Here is a 17,608-nt window from a genome sequence, read left to right as displayed (position 1 = left end):
TGAGCATCGGGCATCTGTCTCCCAGGCTCTGTGGGAGGATAGAGTCCTAACTTCACTGTTTGCCAGCTAGCAGACAGCTGGCCTAACCACATTTGCACTGACCAAGTCTTTGTGATTCTCAATTCCCTGACTCCACTGAGCCCCACTGACCCCCCTCCCGACTCCCTCAGTCTTCCTTTAAAACACCCAGTTATTTCTGTACAAATTGAAGTTGGGTTCGGTTCACGCTGGACTCTTTTCCATGTTGCAATAGTGCGTTACTGATGGAAGCCTGTCCTTACCCACTGTATCTAGTGGTTTCCCTTGGACAAAGGCTTTGATGATCTAGTACGTTGTTTCCCAGAATTATACATGGGAGCATCTGAGGCTGTACACAGACATTTCTTACTTTATCAGTTATGTGTTTATTTTCATGGTTCCCTTTTCTTTATTGCAACCCTTATTGCAAGTGGCATTGGTTTTCCAGTCACAGTAAGCAATGTAAAGTTTCCTTTTTTATAGGTTAAGAAAGGAGTACATAAATAAGGTAAATAATGCTTATAAGTATATGATAATACAGGTGGTACAATGATAAAGCAACAATGGTGGTACTTGAATGACTGAAATCAGGGAGATACTGATCCAATTCCACCACCTCACTTTACAGCTGAGGAGACTTTTAGATGAAGAGGCAAAACTACAAGGCATAAGATGGGCATTGTCCCTGACTCCCCGTGGCAGACTCCCTCTGTGATCTGAGGGTAAGGAGAGTCTAAGCAAGAACAGAAATATCTTCTGCAAAGGTGGCCTGGGACAGGCTCTCCCTGGAGTCTACTGAAGAGGGAGAGCCACATCCGACGGGAGGGAAGTCAAGAAGGACCTTGTGGAGGAGGGGCAGATGCCATAGACCAGGAAGGGAGAACTGTGTTGAGAAGAGGTGAGCGGGAGGGAAGCCATGCTGAAGGGACAGCAGAATAAAGGCAGAGAGCACAGTGCTAGGATGGAGGAAGGCGCTGAATTGGGCAAGAAACCGACATGGGTACAGTGGAGCCCTGAATGTCTTAGGGAGGAGTTTCCTGCTCCTCTGATGGACCCTGGGAGCCTTTGAAGGTCTCAGAGCAGGAGCTACATTCTGGGAGGGATAATCAGCAGCTGTCATCAGGGGCTGGGTGGGTCCGTACCTGCTGGGAGAGGTCTGAGCTGGCCATGCAGATTAGAGGGGCCAGGTTGTTGACAGGGTGGCCCAGAGAGAGGATGTAGAGGGAGGAGGAAAGCCCTGAGGAGGAGCCCTGGTGACCATCTGCCTTTAGGAAGTGGGAGGAAGAAGAACAGCCATCAGAGAGGCAAGAGGAGAAGCAGGAATGTGGAGAGGAGCCAAACCATGAAAGGTCAGAGTGGGGAAAGGAGCAGAGGGGACAGTGCCCAGGTGGCAGAGAGGCCAGGAATAGAGGAGCTAGTGCTTTGAGGGGCGGTCACAGGGTTTCTCCAATGAGAGGATGCTAATTTGTTGGCCCCCAAAATAGCAATTGCTACTCCAGGCCATTGTTTCAGTATCACAAGGGACTTCTGCTTTCCTGCCTCTCACTGGCTGTGTGACTTTGAGCAAATTACTTTACTTCTCTCTGAACCTCAATTTCCCCCTCTATAAAATGGGGATAAGAACACCAACTTCATGGGGTTATTATAAAGATTAGTGGAGACAGTGTGCATAAAGTGATTAACACATGCCAGCAGAGGACCAGTGTTCACAAGATGGAGTTTATTGATTTCATCACAACAGATAGTTGGTGCACACCTGCTGTGTGCCTGGCTTGGGGTTGGGCACCCACAGTACTGTGCGGGATTCAGGTAGCGCCTGCCCTTGAGGGGCTCACAGGCTGGCTGTGCCCAAACACCTGAATCCAAGCACTCTGGCTATCCCCCAGCGGGCCTATGTTGTCAGCACTCGGGACCCATGGACTCGTATTGACATAGTTAACTATTGTCCCCTCGCTTTAGCAGACAAAGCCCAAGCTTCTGGCAATGTTTCTGTGGGTTAGGACATGGTCTCCAAGAGCCCACTTCCTCCTGAAGCTCAGCCCTCACCCAGAGCTGCTGCCACCCAAGGTCGGGGTACCTCTGTTTGTGGAGGAAGAACTAAGAAAGGGAGGGAGTGGCCTTCCTGGTGCATATTTGTACTTTACAGACAGCATTCTGGGGGCTTCTCATCAGGCCACCCATCTCATGAGGTCACACAGCCCAGAGAGGAGACATCCATTCATCCTTTGGGCATGTCAATAAAGCACCTTTTGTGTCCCAGCCCCTTGGGAGGTTTTAGAGCACACCAGACAACAGACAGGGGAACAGACTGCACTCTTGCCTGCACAGGGCTCACGTGGACCAACCAGGAAATAAACCTCTAGCTATGCACTGTGATGACAGCCACAAAGGAAAACTATTCTATGGAGTTCTGGGTGGTCAGGGAGTTGTGTGTGTGTGTGTGATTATGTTGAAACCTGGGGGTTGAGAAGGAGCCTGCCATGCAGGGCCAGCGTTAGAGAGTTGCAGGCACAGGCAACAGCATGCGTGAAGGCCCCAAGGCGTAGAAGACCTTGGCCTCTTCCAGGAACCAGAAAGGAACCAGTTTTTCTGGAACAGAGATGGAGTGGAGTGTGGACCATTAGGCAGAGCTGGAGTCTTTAGGGAGCCAAGAAGACCCGAAATGGCTTTAAGCAGTGCACTTAAAAAAATTGTAGTATATTTATGTTCCATAAATTCCATATATTCCATTTCTTTTTTTTACTTTATTTCAGCAAAATCACTATGTTGTTATAAACAGCAATGTTGCATACTTTGAGTTCTATTTTCAGTAATGCCAGATTATGAAACATTTCTTGAGTCATTGTAGCTCTTAGTCTTAATTTGGAGACACTTTGCTCTTCTGAGGCGTAGCAAAATTCTCAAAGCAATTCTTAGATTCAGAAATAAATGATGAATTTTATGCATCATGCCCACACATTGTAATGGGGTGACATAAGATAAATGAGTTGCTGTAGAAATATTACAAATATTTTAATTTCATTGTATAATTGTTATCAGTTTTTAAAAACAGCTTTGTTGAGATAATTGACAATGAATTGCACGTATTTAAAGTGTACCATTTGATAAGGTTTGATATATGCATATACGCTTGAAACCATCACCTTAATCAAGGTAGTGAACATATCCACCACTCCCCAAAGTGTCCTCATGAGTGAGTGTACATTTGAAAGATGACCCACCCAAGCTTGGAATGGCTGCAGCTGAGCTGGGGCCAGAAGCCCGTTCTACTGTCTCCTAGTTTGGTTCTTTCCAGGAAATAAACTCATTAGCACCCTTGGGTGTGATGCTGGTTCTGCCAGTTCCTTGCTGTGTGACCTTGGGCAAGTTGTTTAACTTCTTTGCCTCAATTTCTCATCTGTAAAATAATGCTTACTTTGTAGGGCTGTGAGGAGTATATAACATTATATATATGATTACACACACAAACATATATGAATTATACAATAAAAAAAGCCTTAGGACAGTGCTTGGCACAACATGAAATAAATGTTGGCCAATGTTGTTATTTGACGCAAAGAGCTCTGTAAATGCATCTGCCTAGAAGTATCACATTTGGAAATACAAAAAAGCCCAGTAAGATGGAAGGCTGAAACATCTTTCCCTTCTCCAGGGACATTGAGCTGAGACACCTTAATGACGTCACTGTTCTAGGATGCCCTGTGTATCTCGTAAATGCTACACTTATTTAATGGTTTCTTCACATCTTTCCAGGCTTTGGCTGGTCCTGTCTCAGCAGTAATGGTCCATGTTAAATTGTTCCTAGCAAATTACAGACTATTCCAGACCAGGAGGGAGGAGTTGGCTTCACCCTTATAAGGATACTTCATCTCATCCTCTCTCGCTCCTTCCCCACTACCGAAGGCTGTGGATATTCCTCAGAAGTCTCCCAGATCTGTCCCCTGCCTTAAGACAAGCCCTCATCATCCTTGCCTAGCCCCTCTAATCACTCTCTTTCTATGCCAGTTACTTAAGCAGAAGCCAGATTATGAAATTTTCAGAAGCCCAGTTCTCTTCAAGTCACAGCCCCGCACTAACACCTTTGATAAATCCCTGAATAGAATAATCAAATCCAAATTCTTTCCCTTGGCATTGAAGTTTCTCCATGGTCTGAACCCAGCTTATCCTTCTTGGCTGCAAGTCCCACTCAGAACTCTTATTTGCACTGTCAGAATAGCGCAGTGCTGTTCACCAGCTCCGGAGGTTGGGAGAACAAGCCTGGAATCTGTTCAGGGGCAGAGAGACACCACAATGCTGTTATGATGATGGTGAAGTAACATTTAAAGAAACATATACATCTAAGTAGCTGGCTTTGAGTTGTTCCTAGAATGGGAACCATCTTTGGAAAAATACATTGATAAGCAGTTTAGAGAGGTGTTTGCAATTCTAAGGGCAGGGCCTTGAATGTTGATGGCTAAATTGCTTGGTGTGCCATGGGGGAGGGATTTTTGCTTTGAGGAAGGAGTGTGGAGGCAGATGAGAAGGGAGGAGGGAGAAGAGCTGGTGAGATGAAGAGCAGCTTGGATGAGGTGAGCTGTCAGCTCCTCCATCTCCTTACCTCCACCCGCCCCGTCTTCAGTGTGCTAAATGCACCAACATTTGGCAGCATGTGTGAGTGTGTGTGTGTTTGTGTGTGTGTATATGGCATAGGGTAGACCTGGAAGGAGGGGCTGAGCATATTCAGAGGAGGCCACAGGCTTCTCAGCCTCTGGAAAGGCGCAGAAATTGTGGGCAGAGCTCTGGAGTGCTACAGGCTGTCGAATTTGAGCCTGTTTTACCTACCCTTGATGATTATCTGGTTCTGTTTATTATTGTTATTATTATTGTTGTAATTACAAAAAAAAAATATCCTCTACAAAGATACTCCCTCCTGGGAGAAGCACAGAAGAAAGAAGAGCAGAATCTTGCTGCAAAAAAAGATCCTTTAGAAATGGTTGCTTGGCAGAAGTATATCTTTCCTTTCTGGTTAGCTGACAAGTGGAACAGGGCCCTCAAAACATCAGGCTCTAAACAAAGAAATAAAAATGACCAGTAAATTTAGAAGTTCAACCTCACTACTCATCCAAGAAATGCATATTAAAACAGCAGTGTGATACCATTTTTTGCAGGTGAGGACCAGGAAAGGCAGAGTCAACAAGGAAACTGCTGGTCGCTGTGCTGTGGAGAGAGTGCCACATCCCCTGCTGCAAGCCTCGCAAAAGGAGGCCAGCAGGGCCAGCAGGGGCCAGATGACGGGCACCCCGAAGGTGGGTCCAGTCCCACTCCCAGCATCCACAAAGAACAAATCCCTACACACCCAGAAGCCAGGGGTCAGACCTGGGGGTCAGACTCGGGGAAGGGACCACTGTAAGCCAAAAAGAGGCCAAACTTTTTAGTTTTTAGATTTTCATAGTACTTTAATAAAGTATAAATTACATAGTAATTTAGTAAAATGTAAAACACAGTAAAATGCACAAAACTTAAGTGGACTGCTAGGTGACTTTTTACATGTGTATACCCATGTGTCCATCACCCAGATCAAGACATGGAATATTTCCATCACCCCAGAACGTTTCCTCATTATTCTGAGTTCTATCTCCACAGGTTGAGTTTGCCTGTTGTTGACCTCCATGTCCATGGGACCATACAGTATGTATTGTTTTGGTCTGGTTACTTTTGGTCATCATATGTTTTTGAGATTTATCTATGGCCGTGTGCATATGAGTAGTTCATTTGTATTGATGAGAAGTATTCTGTTGTATGAATAGAGCACAGCTCATCCATTCTCCTGATGGACGTTTGCCCTTTCCTGTTTTAGTCTATCATAAATAAAGCTACTGTACAAATCTTTGTGTGACTATGTGGTTTTATTTCTCATCGGTGAATGCTCGGGAGTGGACTTACTGGGTCATGGAACAGGTATATGTTTAACTGCTAAAAATTTTCCATCGTGGTTGTACAATTGTATACTTCCACCGGCAGTTTGTGTGAGTTCCAGTTGCTCTGTATCTTCGTCAACACTAGGTTTTATCAGTCTTTTTAATTTCAGTCCTTACTGGTGCATGTGTACTCATATCTTGTGGTTTTAATTTGCATTTCCCTGAGAACCAACCATGCTGAGCACCTTTTTATGTACTTATTGTTTCAAATGCCAATTAGGATGTGTCAGGGACCCAGGAAATCATGGAGGGAGGTCCCCTAAAGACATAACACCTCCAAATTGGGGAATAGGAGGTGAAATGTACGTTTGTAGGCTTTTTCTTTTCTATGCCTCTTGCTGCTTTTTATGGGCTGTGGGTTGTTTTGGTGATGGAGGAGGACTGGGGAAGTTGTTCTTATGTCTTGGGGGGCTTGACACATAGAAAGCTTGGCAAGACTTTGCTGCTCTGAGTCATCTTGGACTCCACATGTCTTTTTTCCCTGAGGCTTCCAGGCAGTTCCATTTACCAGATCTGCTCTGACTTCCCTCCATTGCTGTACAAACCCTGGAATGGCTCTGGCCCCTGACGTAGGAAGAAGAGCCAAGTGGAGTAGGACTGACATAAACGACAGGGTCCCAGCCTGGTAACACAGTCCAGTGAAATACATAGCATAAGGGATTGTGTTGTTGACTGTCCACACCAATCCTCTTTCCCAATGTCCTTCAGAGAATTGTCTCTCCTTGGGGAGGGAATGGAGCGACCCCGGCAGAAGGAAAAGCCTGCCTCCCCCCATGTTGGGGTTATAGGGCCAGATTCAGCCTCTCCTGGCCCTGGTGAAGCCAGGGATGAGGGCGTTGCTTGGGCTTCATCAATCAGATGCTCTCTTCTAGCATGCTGGATCTCAAGAGAGTGAGCCTAGGAGCTAAGGAAGAATTCTTGGCAGCTGTGATGGAGGTGGAGCAGTGGTGGCCTGCCTGCCTGGCTACAAGGCAGTTGACATGTTTGTTACTTTCTGCTTCTTGGTTTCCTGGAACACCTGGAGGACTGCTCAGTCTAAAGGCCAGTGCCCCAGCATCCTGTCAATTCTACCAGTCCTCCAACAGTCTTCCTGTTAGGTGTGGCCATGTCACTGAATTCTGACTAATGGAAAGTGAAGGGATGATGTGGACAGCACTTCAGGCCCACAAAATCCTCCTGTATAATCCTTCACTCTCTCTTCTTCTGTCTGCTGGCTGCATGTTGACTGGTGACTGAGGGAGCCATGTGTTGAATGGTGGAGCCACCCACACTCACCAGGAACAGCTGTCTGGGGCTTTATGGAAGCAAGAAATAAATCTGTGCTGTATAAAGCTATTGCAATTTTGGGATTTTCCTAACACAGCAGCTAACTGCACTTTAACTAATATAGGTCGTCAGAGCCAGTTTCTGTTGCCTGCCACCAAAAACTGACTGAAAGAATATATTCGGTCATTATGTATCTAAATCTGAAGGATATACACAAAAATACCAACAATCGCTATCTCCAGAAGATAACGATTTTATTTTCTTAGTTTGCTTTTCTATATGTTTCAATTGTTTTTGTATGAACATATGTATATGTATGTTTGTGTGTATGTGTGTATATAATTAGAAAAAAGTCATTAGGAATAAGCAGATTTGGATTCTCTGAGAGTCAAAGTAGAGGAAACACTAGTCTCCACACAGGTCAGGAAATTCAGAGAACCCATTTGATTAGCAAAAGCAGTGATCCTAGGCCCCTAGAGTCATCTTCTCTGAGCTACACTGCCCCCACCCCAGCAGTTTCTCCAGCTGTCCCTCATACGTCAAGGTCCTTCCCCATTCTCCAGGACCCTTCCTCGGAGTCCTGTTTGTCGACAGCCCCTTATAGAGTGGGGCACAGAATGAAAGGTTAGACCTCCTGGTGCTTGCTGTTAGCACATCAACAAGGCTCTAGGAGGGCTACACAGGGGGGTTGAAGACGGGCACCCAGAACACTAGCTTGTGCTCTGCCCCCTACTCTGATCCTTCCTCCAGCCCCAGCCTCCCAGGGCCTCAAGGCAGGGGCAGGCCTGAGTTCCCCTGGGTAAGGCAAGGCCCTCAGGATGCAGTCTCTGCACCACCTGTAAAGGAGGGCTCTGCTCTCCAAGGGCTCCCTGGCCACCTCTATTTTCTTTGTTTAGTTTGGATCAGCAAATTGTCAGACTGATCAGATGTCTTCTTTGGCCTGGTCCAGCAGGAGACCTATCTAACTTAGGGACCCCACCAGGTATAGGGAAAGCAGCTGTGCCTACCAACAGCTGGGCACTTTTCACTTCTAATCTTCACACCTGCCCAGCAGAGTGGGTACAATTGCCTTTATTTACCAGTGAGGACACTGAAACTCAGAGAGGTGAAGTAGCTCAACCAAATTCACACACTACTAAGACGGGGACCCTGCCAGAACTCTAACCCAGACAGAAGGATCCCAAAACCCCCTGTGTTCTTTCCAGTCCACCACACACCTGCCTCTGCGGCCAAGGTCAGATAACTGGGCCACTGGAAATGGAACCAAATCCTTGCATGACCACTCTAACAAGGAAATAGGAAAACATCTCCAGTTCCAACAAAGTCTTGGACTCTTCCTTTTTTTTTTTAATATATATATATGAGGAGTCAGGTTAGCTACAGTTCAAGCAGTTTGCTACGTTTCTGCAAAAATCATACAATCCGCATAAATGCCTTCCCAATTTTTGGATGAGGAAACTGGGACCCAAAAGGGGGCCACAGGTTGGGTCCCGTAGCATCTTAGTTCAGGCAGGTTAAGGCCGGAACCCGGGCCTTCTAACTCCCAGCCAATGTCCTCCATGTCATATAGCCACCAAAATACCCTAGTCACTGCATATGCTCATTCATAACTTTTTAAAAATTTTTATTTATTTTTATTTTTATTTTTCCTTCTCCTCCCCAAAACTCCCCAGTACATAGTTGTATATTTTAGTTGTGGGTCCTTCTAGTTGTGGCATGAGGGACGCCGCCTCAGCGTGGCTTGATGAGCAGTGCTAGGTCTGTGCCCAGGATCCAAACTGGCAAAACCCTGGGCCACTGAAGCAGAGCACACGAACCCAACCACTCAGCCACAGGGCCAGCCCCTCATTCATAACTTTTAAAATAAACTTATCATTGCAAAATAATGTACACATATAAAATAGATCAGGAGTATACAGCTCAATGAATTATCACACAGTGAACACTCCTGTTTTACCCCTGTCCAGAATTAGAACATTACCAACACTCCGGAGGCCCCCTGTGCCACCTCCCAATCACTACACACTCCCCTGCAACTAGGGCAACCCCTATCCTGACTTCTCACATGTAGATTCATTTTGCCTCTTTATGAACATTTTATTTAAAAAGTTGTCTGACATAAATGAAGTCATGTAATAGGTATTCTTTTGTGTCAGGTTTCTTTTGCTCAATATTAAGTTGGTAAGAATCATCAGTGTTCCTGGGTTTAACAATAGTTCATTCATCCACATTGCTGTTCAGTGTTCCATCGTGTGAATATGCCACACTTTAGCTGTCAATCTACTGTTGTCAGGCGTTTGGGTTGTTTCCAGTTTGGGGCTGCCACGAGCATTCTAGAGGATGTTTTTTGGCACATGTATGTTTATACTTCTGCTGAATATACCCCTAGGAGTGGAATTGCTAGTGGATTGGGAGTGGCACTTCTTCGCCCCTTGTGCCTTCCCCTGACACACTCCCCCAGCCAGTGGAGGCTCCTACTTGGTGCTTTGAGAAATCCACTGTGGGCCACCCCCCTCCTTGTTGCCCATGAGACTCTCAGGTTGCACAGTGGAGAAAGGGCTTTGGGCAGCAGCAAGTACAGACTTGCTGCAGCCAAATGGCTGCCCCGGCTGGCTCTGGCACTTCTGCTGAGACGTGCTATCTTCAGAGCTGTTCAGATAACTGTCTTTTCAGTTAAGCAAAGGCCCTGCAGCTGCCAGTTGGGAACTGGTTCTGTTCAGGCTGTCAGTTAGTGATAATATGCTCATCTTGCACTGGTGTCTAACCCAACATGGGGGCTAGAGTGACCTCTGATGACACCGTAGCTCCACCCAGGGCAGGGGCTGTGTCTCTCTCTTTTGCCACTATCTCCCTGTGGCTCAGCAACGTGCCTGGTATGCGGAAGCTACTCAGTAAATATTTGTGGGATTAAATCCAGCTTTCTAAAATGCCAATGGGACAATGTTGCTGAGAGTCTCAGTGCCCCACACTGTGCTCAGCCTAGAGCCATCTATTCATTTTTGTGGCTGCTGTAACAAATTGCCACAAAGTTAGTGGCTTAAAACAATGTACATTTATTCTCTTCCAGTTCTGGAGGCCAGAAATCTGAAATGACATTACAAAGCTATAGTAATCAAAGCAGTATGATATTGGCATAAAAACAGACATGTTGATCAATGGAACAGAATAGAGAACCCAGAAGTAAACCCATGTATATGTGATCAATTAATTTATAACAGAGGAGGCAAGAATATACCATGAGGAAAAGACAGTCTCTTCCATAAATGGTGTTGGGAAAACTGGACAGCCACATGCAAGAGAATTAAACTGGACCACTATCTTAACACCACACACAAAAATTAACTCGAAATGATTAAAGACTTGAGTGGAAGACTTGAAACTGTAAAAACTCCGAGAAGAAAACATAGGGGGTAAGCTCCTTGCCCTCGGTCTTGGAAATGAATTTATGGCTTTGACACCAAAAGAAAAGGCAACGAAAGCAAAAATGAACAAATGGGAGTCACACACACAGATGACGGCTCTGACAGGCGTCGCTGCTCGGGCTCCAAGCCTGGCTCTATCATCTGCTACTTGTGTGGCCTCAGGCAAGTTAATGTCTGTGTGTCAGTCTATAAAATATCGTCTACAAAATAATAATAAAAATTAAAAATAATAAGAAAGATGGTTTTATAAGGTTGTATGAAGATTAAGCCAGAGAATGTACATAAAACACTTGGGCACAGAGCCTGGAATACATAAAGGCTTGATTTAAAATTGTTATTGGTGTCCAAGACTCCCCTCCTAGCTGGGCTGTAACTCCTTACAAGTAGACCAGGGTTACCCCTGTGCCCCTAAAACGTCCACCTGGTACAGTCACAGGTGTTCGTTGATCTGCATTGAAGGGATGAAGGAATGAACACATGGCCATGTTTATTTGCAATCATCTAGCTGAGTGTGTGACTGGACCCTTGGAGCCAGCAAGAAAAGCAGGCTCCCATGGCCCCAGGCTGAGCAGAAGTGGCAGTTTAGCTCTCAGTGGCAGGGATAAAGTCTACACGAAATATACCAAAGAAAGTTGGAAAATGTAGGGTTATCCAGGAAGGCTTCCCAGAGGAGGTGAGTGTGAGAAGCCTGGAGTGAGGAGAGGCAGGGGGATGTCCGGCCTCTCTATCCGGGCTCCCCACCCCTCTGCCCCTTCACATTCTTTAGCCTCCCAGGGCCTGCAGTGTGCATGTGCCTTTGAATGGTGGCAAAGCCCTAAGAGAAGTCAGTTATAAATGCTGAGAAGGTCCCTGGGGATGAGATGGCTCTTCTGTGATCCAGGGGTCCTCAAAACAGGCCGATCACGGCTGACTCCAGCTGTTCCCAATCAGCCAGGGTCGGGGGCTCTTTCCCCCATGCCTTCTTGGAGGGGAGGTTTGAGGGTCTGTCTGGGTTCTGCCTCAGGGAGACCTCGATAAAGAAAGGAGCTCCTAAAGGCCTGCCAGGCAAGAGTGGTCTACTGGGGTGATCAGATTCCTGTGTGGGAAAAGAAAAGGAGTTTTTTTTAATCTTGAGCAACACTACAGGAAAGCGTGCCGATTCATTCAGCTGCGACTGTCCCCTGCATTATGGGAGGCCCTTGAGAACTGCTGAGCTCCTGGAGAGCAAGCAGGGAAGACCCCCTGCCCAGAGCCAGTGCAGCTTCCACATGCCCTCATCATCCTCTGGCTGCAGATGGTTCCTCCGAACTCTTGCCCACAGTTTGGCGGGCCCTCGGCCCTGGGGACGGAGGACAAGGTCAGAGGTCAGACAAGCTGGGCTCTTGTCCCACATCTATAATGGCTGGCTGTGGGGCCTCAGCATGTCCCAGCCCTCTCAGAGTCCCTATCGGCATGATGGGGTTCTAATAATGCCTCCTGGCAGGGCTGTCCTGAGGCACACATGAACCTGGGATGTGGATGCCTGGCGTGGCTCGGGGCACATGTGGCACCAGGGCAACCTCCCCTCCTCCCTTGTTTTAGAAGGACAGGCTCCCAGCACCATTAGGCTAGGAAGGAGCCACACATACCTGAGAGTGGACTTATCTGGGCACTTTATTTCTTCCCAACTAGTGCCCTCTGGACATGAAAGAGCAGGGGCTGGGAAAGGAAAGGGTCAGCTAGAATCTGAGAAAGCCTCAGCCTGGTTCTGCTAAAGATGCCTGGCCTTAGAGGTTTGTCATTCAGTAGGACACGGGGTTTGAGCAGGGAGCACATGCTCCATGCTTGGATGTCCAGCCCCCGTGATGAGTAGCACTGACCTGCCCCAGCCAGCCTTGGCCCTGGATCCTTGCTGCCTGGGCCACTCGTCAGCACTCTGGGGTCCTGGCTGGTTGTCCATGTTCCCCATTCCCAGCCATGCCCTGGGGAGGTCACAGAGGCAACAGCACAAGCAGAAGCTGGAGAGGTCCCCAGACTCAGAGCAGAATCCCCACCCCAGGCTCCCTGATACTGGCGGTCTGTGCCAGAGGAAGGTATTCCCCAGCCAGCTCCGAGGCTCAGAGAGAGGGACTTGTGTACCCCTCCTCCCGGTACACTCCTCTGTCGCTGTCCGATGCCACAAGCCCTTTCCATCACATTGGCCAGGCTGTTTCCTCTCTGGGCCTGTTTTCTCCTCTGCAATGGGAGCAGAGGGCTGGAGGAAGTGGTCTCCAGGCCCATCAGGTCTGACATTCACCGACCTCACCTGACGTAAGTGCTCGCAGTGTTTTGGAATAATTAAACTTTTGGAGCACCCTTAGCCTCTGCCCAGGTGAGGCTCCTAGACACAGGTGTGCGTGTCAATGTAGTCACTTCACAGACAAGGAAACTGAGGTTCTGAGGCAGGAAGGCCACAGCTAGGGTCATGCAGGCTAAAACCAAGCCATGCCCACTCTCCAACTTCAAGGGCAGCCAGCCCACAGAGGGTGTGGCCTGGGTGGCAGCAGGCATCCTCAGTCACGAAGCTCTGTCCCTGACAAGAGCCCAGGAGAAAGTCGTCCAAACCTCCATTCTTCTCATGAAGATCCACCCTGTACCAGTGTAGAGAGCTCGCTCGGGTCCCAGGGCAATAAAAATTCTCCACACTGACTCTTATTGAAAGCTTCCACACTGCTCTAAGGGCTTCTGTGTATTTAACTCACCACAACTCTCTGAGATAGGAATTATTATCACTCCATTTAACAGATGAGAACACTGAAGCACAGAGAGGTTAAGTAGTATATTCAAGGTCACGCTGCTTATTATCCCAGGTTTCTCTAAAAAACAGAGCCCATGGCAGGGCTTATGCCCGAAGGCTTTGTTCAGAGTGCATCCTAGGGCACAAAAGTGAGGGGGGAAAGGCGATTAGGCAGAAAAAGGAGGAGAGCAAATACAAGGTAGTGAGAGCATTCCTGAGCAGTCCACTGTTTCACAAGAGAACAGAGCTCTTTGCTCTGTCACAGAGGACATCTCAACAGACCTGTGCTCTGCACTTTGGACCGTTCCCTGAGGGGAGAAAGGAGAGATCCTCCTGCCTCCTTCCGATCTCCTGTGTCTCCACAGGAGGGAGCCAGTGTACAGTGAGGAATGTGTCACAGGGAAGGAGGGCAGAGCGCCAGTGGAAGCTGTGAGGCCATCCAGGTGGCAGACCAGATCCAGGTCCCAGTCTGCACCCCTCGCCCTCCGGTATTTAGTTGTTAACCCGTCTTGGAGTGCGTGAGTCATTTTCTTGTCCTTTTTGCCTAAGCCGGTTTCAGTTAGGGCTTCTGCCCCTTCCCACCCATAGTCCCCATTTTACAGATGAGGAAACACTCAGAGACGTGAGGTGACTTGGTCTGGAGTGTATAGCTAATCCAAAAACTAGTCTGCTCAGGCTCTCCCCTGTACCATCTGGATCCTGAGAAGGCAGGCAGGTCATGCCGCCCTCCATCCAGGTCTCTCCAGGTGAGGGAAGAAGGTGGTCTCTCCACGGAGCCTAGGCAGGCCTCAGGTTTGCTCCATTCCTTCTCTTCTGCCCTAATTGCCTCCCTTAAAGGGTTTGGTCCCAGGTGGCCCCGTTACCCACTCCCAGCCCCGTTCCCACTTGTTAGAATCCTCTACACGTCCACGTTCTTCTGCCCCTGCTCACAGGAAAGCTCTGCCCTGGTGGCCTAAGTCTCTGAGAATTCGAGCCCCTGGGAGAGGGGATTGAGCCTCAGAAATCCCTGGGTTCTATCTATAGAGCTGGAGGAAACTCAGCTCTGATCCTGGGACTTAAACTTCACTCATTCAGTATAGAAAGGGACCCAAGAGGACGCGGATGCAGCCCAGGGCCACAGCAGCCTCAGGTGCACAGGAGTCTTGTAGCTAGGCCTTGGGACCCTGTGTCCAGGGTACACCGTGGTAGCTGACAGAGGTGTCCTGGGGGAGGATGAAGGAAGGCAGTTTCTGGGGGTGAAGTGGTGATGGCGAGATCCGTGGTTCTTGGAAAATTTGGCGGGTGGGAGGCACAGCGGCCAGCAGGGGCCAGCAGAGGCCTGTGGTTCTCCTGTTCTCCCAAGTCCTGGACCTGGATGCTGAGGCCTCAAACCAGAGCCCCAGGATGCAGCATTTCAAAAATTAAACAAAAAAAAAAAATGATATCCTCTAGTACATACATATGGTAACAAAAATTAGCCTAAAAGAGCAGATACTGAAAATATACAGCAACGCTCCCACTGCCCAAGCCCCAGAGGTAACTTGTTTTTTTAACCATTTCTATTCTTAACACCTCTTTCTTGAGAGGGTTCCACAGGTTTAAAGCACATGATTATCTCTCTAGGTCTTGACTTATCAAACATAAGCAACATAAACACGTATGTACCACGATCGAGCTCGTTGCACTGAGCTCCTCTTCCTGCCTCTTTCCAATGCTTGATTGTCGTACCTTTGGTTCTATGATTTGTTTCTGTACCTTTGAACAGTGTATTTACATGCCTCTTCTTCTTGTTCCATCCACTTTTCACAGGATCTGAGAGCCCTCAGTGTAAGATGAGGATCTGAGCGACCCCTACTCCCATTTACCTCCTGTCTTCTGTCAGCCGTTCCTTGATTTTGGCATTGTTAAGATGAATAACACTTACATTCTTGAATGAAAACAAAATTAAAATTTCCCAGCTTTTTCTTTTTCTTTCTTTTTTTTGAGGAAGATTAGCCCTGAGCTATCATCTGCCACCAATCCTCCTCCTTTTGCTGAGGAAGACTGGCCCTGAGCTAACATCCGTGCCCATCTTCCTCTGTTTTATATACGGGATGCTGCCACAGCATGGCTGGTGAAGCGGTACCATTTCCGCACCACGGATCTGAACTGGCAAACTCCAGGCCGCCGAAGCTGAATGTGCACACTTAATCGCTGCACCACTGGGCTGGCTTTTTCTATAGCAGATTCCAAAAATGTCCTATGATCAAATATTATAGGTGGTACATGGACAAACATTTAAAAATAATGTTATACTAATTTTAAAATTATTTTAAATTAATTAAATTAAAAAAATTTAAAAATTTTAAAATTATTAGGAAATATATATAACGAGTCCTTCAATTTGTGATTTCAAAAATCTAATTGCTCAGAATGAAGATGGAATCAATTTTTAAATTTCAGAAGTGAGTTGAGGTGAAGAAAAATATGAAATGACATACAATTCCAGAGGTACGCAGATATGGCAAAATCATGAAAATGGTTAGGAGATTGATTGGAAAACTGGTCTTGATTCTCAGAGTGGAAAGCCAGTGAACACAGCAACCGCATTGCTATGACAGCATGTATCAGCCACTGCTGAGGCAAGTAGCCCGTGGCAGTCATGCTGCCTTCTCTATCGGCCGTGCCACAGACCCTGGGCTATGCAAGAAACGATATGCCAAGCATCAAGCATGTGGAGACTATTATCTTCCAATTGGTTGTTACAGTCGTGCCACATTCGTACTTGCACCATGGTTTATTTTTGAAGTTGTTTTTCTTAGTATTCCTAATCACCTTTATTTACTGTATATCTTCAGCTTGAGTCATCATCTCTATCATACTGCCTGTTACATGGAGTCCGCCTTTTTGCCCAGAGACACCCAGGAACTGTTTCCAAAAGGAGCTGTTTATTATGCCCCAGTGGCGGAGGTCCACGGCTGTACCATGACTGCACCCATGGGTCACAGGTCATACATTTGAATGAATGACAAGTGTTTCTTGAGCACCTGTTCTCTGCCCAGCACTGTTCTGGAGTATTGTAGGTAGAGAAGGAGCTGAAGAGACGGAAGTCCCTGCCTTCCGGGAGCAGGAGTTCTGGTGGACAGACAGATGATCAAACACACAGCATACAAGAGTCCGACGATGTGAGGGCAGGGAACATAAACAGAAAGTGGGTGGGGAGTACCGTGGGGGTGGTTCTGGATGATATGGTCAGGGAATGCCTCGCTGAGAAGTAATAGCTGAGTAAGCACTGAGGAAAGTGAAGGAGAGAGTTAGCTGATACATGGGGACAGCGTGTTCCAGGAAGAAGGAACAGCCTACGCAAAGGCCCAGAGGCTGGAGGAACAGCAAGCAGGCCAGTGTGGTGGGTACGGGCCAAGGAGATGTAGGAGGTGAGGTCAGAGAGGTGATGGGAACTGGAACATAGGGAGCCTTGTGGCCCAATGTAAGGGACTTCGGCTTTTATTCTGAGAAGGGAAGCCTTTGGACGATTCTGGCAGAGGAGCAATGTGCTCTTGGACTTAGTTGTAATGGCCTTCATGGCCTCATCCCTATGCAGGGAGTCCAAGACCCCACCCTGCTCAGGGCAGCTCACTCAAATCCAGGACTGGAAGGCCATTCGTCCACAGCTGATGGAGGCCAGGGGCTCCAACCTCAGTATATGCCGTTCTCTGCATCCCTTCCGGTCTCCTATCATTTCCAGGACTCCTCATTCTACCTTTGCTGTCCTTTCCCCAACCCCGTTTTATCCAATCCCCGGCAGGGGAGAAACTGGCTTTGCGTGCACATTTGCATTATCTGGTTCTAGGTCAGCAGCTTCTTGGAATCTTTGTTTCTGCTTTAGCGTGGACCAGCAGAGGAAACTTGGTTCCCACAGGGCACCAAGGGACAGAAGGAGGCAGAGAAGTATGCAGAAAACCAGGTTATTACCACAAGACACAGCAGTGCTACCAGGAAGCTGCTACTAGCAGCCAGCTCTGTCCTGGGCACCCGCCCAGTCTCTCAGTTCATCTCTGTCCATGCAAATAACCCATAACCATTCCATAGATAAGAGAGATAAGGTGAGTTTTACTGGAGTCAGAGTGAGGACAATAATCCAGGAAGGCCTTTTCCGCAAAGGAAGAAAGTGCTCTGGAGAAGCACAGTTTTCAGCACAGTCTTAGACCTTTCTAGAACAAAGAACATACATTAAATTAAACATGCCCATGAGA

General features: G+C 47.5%; 1 long non-coding RNA gene across 1 annotated transcript; it reads left to right on the top strand.

Annotated features, from left to right (window-relative positions):
- Positions 1-1,219: 1,219 nt before the first annotated feature.
- Positions 1,220-5,883, top strand: LOC106782129 (uncharacterized). The gene is made up of 3 exons (XR_001378971.3): positions 1,220-1,367; positions 5,166-5,303; positions 5,641-5,883. It is a non-coding gene; the product is annotated as an uncharacterized lncRNA (long non-coding RNA).
- Positions 5,884-17,608: the final 11,725 nt, after the last annotated feature.

The sequence above is a fragment of the Equus caballus genome, chromosome 1 (assembly GCF_041296265.1).
Source record: "Equus caballus isolate H_3958 breed thoroughbred chromosome 1, TB-T2T, whole genome shotgun sequence".
Classification (NCBI taxonomy): Eukaryota; Metazoa; Chordata; class Mammalia; order Perissodactyla; family Equidae; genus Equus; species Equus caballus.
This window is presented reverse-complemented; position numbering and strand designations above follow the sequence as displayed.